This window comes from Oryzias latipes, chromosome 14 (genome assembly GCF_002234675.1).
Source record: "Oryzias latipes chromosome 14, ASM223467v1".
Taxonomy (NCBI): Eukaryota; Metazoa; Chordata; class Actinopteri; order Beloniformes; family Adrianichthyidae; genus Oryzias; species Oryzias latipes.
The window spans coordinates 30,590,739-30,598,983 of NC_019872.2; the positions used below are offsets into that span (position 1 = coordinate 30,590,739).

Sequence of the window (8,245 nt, forward strand, 5' to 3'; positions counted from 1 at the left end):
GTCCTGCAGGACCAAGAGGGACGATCTTGTTGAAGATCCAGAAAGTCAAAATGGCTAAACGGTACGCACCAGCTCAGCAAGACAGGCTGATGTACACACTGGTGAAAGTGTTGTGGCTGCAGACACCTCACGGCTAACCCTCAAAGCAGCCCGGAGAAGACCAACATCCTCAAAGCGTCTGACTGCATCCAGCACTGTCTCCTGGTGGAGGACCCAATCCTGTCCAGGGCGGCGATCCCTCTACCCAGCAGCTGAGCTGGGACAGAATGTCAAGTTGTTTTTCCAAAAAAAGAAGCCTTTGACATGTTTGCTTTATCAAACATAACAGATTTTAAAAACAAATCTTTTCTTTTTTTCTTGACAACAAATTCTGGGAAACTGTATTTTGTTGATTTAATACATCAAATGTTTTATTAAAATGAAGACACAGTAAACTTCCATGAATCACACACTTTAGAAAGAAATTTAGAAAATAGAACTAAAGAATAGATGTACATCCAACAATAATGTAATATCTACATGACGATGGTATGACTGAAGAGGAGGAGCTGATCTGCCTTTGTGCTGTTCTGCCAACCATCCAAATGATCGTCCATTTGAATCCTTGGAGCTAAATGTGGCATTTTTGGAGCGACTATTCTTTTCTTTTGGGCTGTCCACATTTGCTGCCGGTATTATAGTTCACTCCTCGTATGCATTTCCTTTTGTGGAGGCCGCTTTATTCCTCTCAGGCCCGTCTTTGCCTGTTCCTTTGTGTGGAGCGTGACACAGGGACAGCAGGTGAAGTCGGGGGAATGAAGCCGCCACTGCATGTTGTGGCTCCAGGAAATGCATAAGCGGTTTAGAATGATGGTCCCCAACAGTAAGCCAGGTGCCGACACAGGTGGAATCATTCCACTTACACTGCTGGCAGGTGTGATGGGGCACTTCATCCTGTCAGCAGCAGCAGCAGCAGCAGCAGGTCTCAGAACAGGAGCCTGTCCTGCTCTATTTAGAGGGAGAATCCATTTGAATTTTGGCCCAGGTGTGGACGTGGTGCCTCATCCATTTTTTCCCTTGGAGCTGGAAGGTCGCTTGAAGCTACAGCAACTGGCTCGGGTGGAGTCAATGAGTGTCCTCGGCCTCATTTCTTGGTTTTTCTGCCGCCGCTGAAACCTGAAATGAATCAAAGGTTTTATGATAATGTTGGAAAAGTCTGTGAAATAGAAGAAAATAACGAGCTGTGCTCACCACTGAAGGAGTTTCCTCTGATTGAGCTCAAACAGCTGGATCATGGATCCATCAGCCTCTGCACTAAATCCTGGGTATGGTAGTAATCCGTGAGGGTTTTGGACCACCTCCAACCTTTTTGGTGGGAGTCTCATGTAATCTGCTAAGCTTGATGCATACAGCCTCAACATGTTGTTGTGAATTTGGGCTATACAAATAAAACTGAATTGAATTGAACCAAGCGGCTGGTTTTTGGCCACTGAGCTGGACCCCCAGGATGTCCACTGAGACACCTTTTGACACTTTCCACTCCTGGTGTCACCCCGGAGCGTTTTGGTGCCTTAAAGCGGCCGTGTGTAAGTTGAGGCTGGTGCCGGGGCTGGTAGATGACCCGCTCTTTATCCACATCCAGGAGAGCCGTCCATGATCCAATGGCCTCTGTAACTTGGGGGTCAGTGAGGTAAGGAGCCTCACGGAGTCCCACCAGTAAGAAGCCAGATCCTGGACTTTGTCCCAGCCAGCTATGCCATCGGGTCCAACAACAGCCCACTAATAAATGCAAAAGAATGTTAGGAATGAGACTGAAATGAAAAGACGGTCCTATAAACAGATTAAAACGTTTCACCTCTGCCTCGTCTGAAGGGCTGCTTTCAGTCTCAGTTGGTGCGGTCGTGGCTGAGGTGAAGATGAGGGGCTGGCAACAACATCAAGGTGGGGGTCATCTAACACTGGGACAGTCTTGGAAGTCCTGCTCATCGACTCTCTGCAGCAGCCTGTCCTCCTCTTCAGGGGTCTGGAGCATGGCCAGTCAAGCAATTCACCCACACAAAGGAAAAAAAGCTCTCAGTGCTGTCGTGACATTAGGAGCTAAATAGATCAATTGCAGAATAACTAATGTATATATTTCTTACCCGTTTATGCTCCAGGAGGACGATAACGCTCATCCCAGGGCTTCCTGAGTTGCTCCACGGCCTCTCTCATTGTAGTTTCAAATAACTGGAAGGAGGAATTTCCTTTGACAGCGTCCTCCATCCCTTCATCATTCCAACGCACCAAACCCTCAAGGAGATATGGCTGGAAATGTGCGACAGTGGCTCCTGAGAGAAACAAACAGGGTTTCAAAAGTCATGTTCACACAAAGTGTTTTGAATTCTTACAAAAGGTGAAAATTGTCAATCACTATCACACAATTACATGTCAATCATTGCAGGTTATGGGAAGCATTCAGGCATCTTCACTCAGTGAGAAAATGACAAAATACCACGCTGACTTGATTTCTTCATATCACAAAGAACACAGGTTTAAGTGACAGATAACTGCTTTGCCATCCCGTCTCTGCTGACGCTCACAGCATCTCCTAATCAGCTCAGTCATCTCCTGCTGCAGCTCCTTCTGAAGACCTTTGACCCGCCTCACTTCAGTTAGCTGTTGGAATCTGATCTTGTTCTTTACTTCACCTCTTCTCTTCTGGAGGGGACGGATCATCTAAGGGAAGACCTCCTCACTCTCCTCCACCTGCTGTTGAAGCAGCTGTGAGATGAGACGGTGTTACGTTCTTCCACAGAGCAGAGAGAACAGATTGTGATCAGTGTGACAGAACATCCTCATCACCTCATCATGACTGGAGGAGCAGATGTTCTCCTGCAGGTTCTTGGAGGGTCCCACCAGCTTGTGTTTCTTCAATGCAGCTGCTTTCAAATGAGGCTGAAGGTGTTCCTCCCAGGAAGGAGCAAGGCAGGTCAGACAGGACTTCAGGGCGTGTCGTTTGTTCCAGTGCAGACGTCACAGACCACATCTGCTCCGCATCTTTAAGCAGCTTGAAGTTCCTGTGACCACAGTGGCACATATTAGTCAGAAGTTTAAGACCCACGGGACAGTAGCCAACTTCCCTGGATTAAGAGGAACATTGATGACAAACTGAGGAGACGGATAGTTGGACCTGTATCCAAAGAGCCCAGAACGACCTCCAAAGACATTAAAGGTGAACTCCTAGATCAAGGTAGATCAGTGTCACCATTCGTGGTTGTTTGAGCCAGAGTGGATTTCATGGGAGACGAACCAAGGAGGACACCACTGTTGAAAGGAAATCAGAAAAAAGCCAGACTGGAATTTGCAAAAATCCATGTTGACAAGCCACAAAGCTTCTGGGAAAATTATGAGACCAAACTGGAGCTTTTTGGTAAGAAACATCAGCTCTATGTTGGTAGACTCAAAGATGAAGCATCCAACCAAAAGAACACTGTCCCTAATGTGAAACATGGAGGAGGCTCAGTTCTGTTTGGGGCTGTCTGGAAGGTTGAATGAAATCTCCAGATGATCAAGGCATTCTGGGTAGAAATGTGCTGCCTAGTGTCAGAAAGCTTGGTCTCAGTCGCAGGTCATGGGTCTTCCAGCAGGACAACCATCCAAAACACACAGCCAGAAACCCCAAGAATGGCTCAGAGAAAAGCGTTGGACCATTCTGAAGTGGATCCTATGAGTCCAGATCTGAATCCCATTGAACATCAGTGGAAGGAGCTGAAACATGCCATTTGGAGAAGACACCATCAAACCTGAGACAACTGGAGCAGTTTGCTGATGAGGAGGGGGCCAAAATACCTGTGGTCAGGTGCAGAGGGCTCATTGACAAATACAGAAACCGTTTCATTGCAGTGATTGCTTCAAAAGGTTGTGGGTCCCATCATTTTTGTCCAGCCCTATTTCATTAGTTTGTTTTTCAAATAATTCTGTTAATCAACTCAAAAGTAATGGCTGATTGTGATTATTTAACTTTCAATAAATTTTCATTTATTGTTACTTTTGAACGTTTCAAGTCATTTCAATGAGCATTGAGGACCTTTTTTTAACTGGGGGGAACCAGCTATTTTGTTCACCACTTTTGGCACCATCTAGTGGACAAGAAATGTACTACACCCAGAGTGAACAAAGCGAATAAATATGTAAATCTTTAAATTACGGAGCCCGTGTCCTGACATTAAGATATAAAAATATATCTTGTTCCCACAGATTATTATCTCGTTCGCACGAAATACTATTCCGTTCCCACAAGATACTATTGCGTTCCCTCAAAAATACTATTCCGTTCCCTCGAAATGATTAACTCGTGCGAACGCAATAATTATGTCGTTCGAACGCAATAATTAATCCGTTCGAATGCAATAATTATTCGGGCGGCCGTGGTGCAGCGGTAGGGCGGTCGACCCATGATCATAAGATTACAGGTTCGATTCCCGCCTTGCACGCCCATGAGTCGAAGTGTCCTTGGGCAAGACACTGAACCCCACCTTGCCTCTGGTGGTAGGCGGGCGCCTGTGTTTGGCAGCGGAGCGACCACCAGTGTGTGAATGTGAACTACAATATCAGCTGTCTGTCAACCGACCAGCCAGTTGCCCAAATGCCAGCATACATCAAAGAGCTCTGCGGCGGCGCTAGTAGTAGCCTAGCAGGAGCTATCGAATGACAAAGCAGACTAGTTATCATAAATCTTTTGATATTTTTCTTATATTCATTGAGACAGTAATAAAGTGATCATTTTTGTTTTTCATGTTCCTTTTTTGAACGAATATGGGTCACAGAGACACGGAAGTTACCGCTGAAAGCGGCTTTTGCTGGCGTACAGAGAGCATATCCGCGTGAATGACTTATGACGTGAATAATTATTGCGTTCGAACGGATTAATTATTGCGTTCGCACGACTTAATCATTTCGAGGGAACGGAATAGTATTTTGATGGAACGCAATAGTATTTTGAGGGAACGCAATAGTATTTGTGCGAACGAGATAATAATCTGTGGGAACAAGATATATTTTTATATCTTAATGTCAGGACACGGGCTCCGTATTCAATATATCTGTTAATATAAATGTATTTGTAAATACTTGTAAATAAAAATTGTTAAAATTATTTCTGGAAGATCCTGCTACTTTGTTCTCCTCAGAACAACGACAGAACTTTAGACAAGAAAGCATCCACAAAGACCTTCATGCAGCAACAAACTACATCAGGTTTCTCACTCCAGGCCACTGCAGAGCAGGAAACCTGCAGCATCAGAATTTATCTGCCACCAGCTGCTGAGGAACTTTGCAGAGCATCTCTGTGATGTACTCACATGTACACTATAGTACCAAAAGTATACGCTCACCTGCCTTGACTCACATGAACTGAAGTGTCGTCCCCCACTAACCCATCCAGTTCAGACTCTGTGCAGGTCAGTCCAGGTCATCCACCAGACTGTCCTCCATGTCTTCATGGACCGTGTTGGAAGAGGAAGGGATGCAGTCCAAACTGCAGCACCTGGCAGATGGAGCCCCCCCCCCCCCCCCCCCCCCCTTGAAGGTTCTTAGAGACAGAAACACACTTTTTTTCTTTTTTTTTTTTTTTTTTGGGTGGACTTCCTGTGACGTCATTTCCGGGTGAGCTATTCCCAGTGCTAGTTGTGTGACTGCTGTCCTCTTGTTTGGCATTAGCCTTACTACTATTGCTTACTCTAAGGGTTATCTGGGTTAATATTCACATCTAGTACCTTTTATTAGCGAATTCACCACTGTTAAACCGCTTGCTGTTCACTTTTCTCATTTTGCTAAATAAACCACTTCTCTTTACCTAAACACCGCTAGCCTTAGCTTAAAACCTAGCATGGCCACCACTCCTTCCGTCTCCCCATTTCTCTCCTGCCCCATGTGCCATATGTTTAGTGATGATCCTGCCTCCTTTAGTGAAGATAGGGGTAGGTGTGTTAAGTGTAGTCTTGTGTTAGACTTGGAGGCCAGGCTGGAGCAGTTAGAAGCGCGGCTCCGCACAGTGGAAGCTAAGCCGGCTAGCCAGGTCGTTACTTGTAGCGCGGGCCGCGCTACCAGGGCTAACTTAGCTAGCACCCCAGCGCCCTCCCAACAGCCGGGAGACAGTCAGGGGTTTGTACCGGTTGGGAGGAAACATAGTGCTAAACGCAAAAACTTAGAGCACCCGAGACTCCACGTTAGTAATAGGTTCTCCCCCCTCAGCGACACACCCGCTGAACACTAAACTCTGGTTATAGGCTCTTCTGAAGTTAGAAACGTGGAGCTCCCAGCGGCTACAGTCAGGTGATATCCGGGGGCCAGAGTTGGTGACATCGAGGGAAACCTTAGGATGTTAGCTCAGAGTAAGTCCAGGTTCCGTCGAGTCGTGATTCACGCAGGCGGTAATGATGCCCGACGGAGACAGTCAGAGGTGGTTAAGTTAAACGTAGCTTCGGTGTGTAAACTGGCTAAGACGATGTCCGACACTGTAATTTTCTCTGGTCCCCTGCCGAACTTAGTCAGTGATGAAATGTACAGCCGCTTTTCATCATTTAACCGCTGGCTTTCTAGATGGTGCCCAGAAAACGGCGTTGGTTTTGTGGATAACTGGAGCGCGTTTTGGGGGAAGCCCGGTCTCATGCGGAGAGACGGCGTCCATCCCACCCGGGACGGTGCCGCTCTTCTTTCTAGAAACATTTCTGCTAGCCTTAGTCTGTTAACCTGACAATCCAGAGACGAGACCCGGGCGCAGAGCAGCAGTGGAAAACGCTCCTCTGAGCCTCCCTTAGGGTTAGTGCCGGTGCAAAACCCATGCAGGGAAAGTCAAGCAGGTCCTAGCTTTAGCTTATGTGCTGAAAGACAAATGAAAGGAGCGCAATATAGAAACCTTAAAGTGACAGACAGCAGTTTTCACAAGCAGAATTATGTCATTAAATGCGGTTTATTAAACATTAGATCCATTTCCTCCAAGTCCCTCTTAGTCAATGAGTTAATTATCGATATCATCGTCCATCGTGATGGGTGACTGACATCCCGATGGAGAGACCACCATCGTGATGCCACGCCCCCGCCACGTTGCGCGTCGACACCATAAGCCGCGGTTACATGTACAAAATATCTTGATGGGATCAATGGTCGGATTAGTATCCAACCGTGTACATGGGCCCAGAAAAATGTTTTCAGAATATAAAAACGTTCACTAAGGTCACAATTTCGGTCGGAATAAATCATTCGCACACGCGCAGTATTCGCACATGCGCAGTTTGAAAACCGGAAGAGGATACAACTTCCGCCGAGCGGCTTTTTTTCCAAACTTTATTGAAGGTAACAATTCAATACAAAACGATAACAGCGGCGACCAGCTATATACATTGACATGTCAGCTCGGTAAAATACGAGACGATCTTCTAAACGTGCTTTTAATAATGTTACGGTTATTATGAAACACCTGTTCGCTCATCATTTGAATTTTAATCCGTGTGGTCAGTGCTTTTTCTGAACGTAGCCAGGATTAACAGTATGCTAACACGGGCTAACAACATTAGCTTTGGATGGCGCTGCACGTAAACGTGTAAGAATAACATCAGCCTTTATTTAGTCGGGACACGACTGGAAACACAAATCCACGTGATTGATTGAATGTTTTCTAAGGACTGAGCGACATTTCTGCTTTGAAGTTCAAACCGCTGTGTGTCTGCTGACGATCTGAGCTGTGCTCAGACACACGTTTAGACCCGGTTCTGAGTTCGGTAGCTAGTACCCCTAGAGCTGCGGGACGGATCGCAGTCTTAAATCTCCCACACATACCGCTCATGTACCCCCCCCCTTCCCATCAAACATAAAGCTGTAAATCCGCCCTCCGCCGGTCCACTTCGCTAGTTAAGTGCGGGAGCGGACAACTTCTTTTCTATTTTGCTTGTTACTTTTTCTGTTAAAGTCACTTCCCTCAGTTTATACTGGATCATCGCGGATTAACCATTAGTTGGGAAATAAAATGAAAAAAGCAAAATAACGAATAGCAGTTATATAAGAACGAAAAATGTAAAAATCCCCCCCCCCCCGACGATGTCATCGTCCATCCCGATGGTTGACAGCAAACATCGTCAACGGCCAAATTAGGGGACATCGCCCAACCCTACTCTGGATATCTGGAAACATAGCCTTTTAAATTATAAAAAAGCTCTGCGTAGAGCTAGAAGCCAGTACTATTCAACCTTAATATCAGAGAATGGAAACAATCCAAGATTTCTTTTTAGCA

The 8,245-nt window shown here is 46.0% G+C and overlaps 1 long non-coding RNA gene across 8 annotated transcripts; it reads right to left on the reverse strand.

The window, feature by feature from the left end:
• Positions 1-383: 383 nt before the first annotated feature.
• LOC101155654 lies at positions 384-5,519 on the reverse strand. Of its 8 annotated transcripts, none has more exons than XR_002874631.1 (8): positions 5,366-5,519; positions 3,224-3,282; positions 2,821-3,035; positions 2,404-2,739; positions 2,121-2,306; positions 1,835-2,002; positions 1,231-1,758; positions 384-1,155 (listed from the first exon to the last, which is right to left on the reverse strand). It is a non-coding gene; the product is annotated as an uncharacterized LOC101155654 (long non-coding RNA). The 8 variants fall into 8 exon arrangements; XR_002874630.1 differs by having other exon boundaries at positions 5,352-5,519; XR_002874629.1 differs by lacking the exon at positions 3,224-3,282.
• Between the last annotated feature and the right edge of the window lie 2,726 nt (positions 5,520-8,245).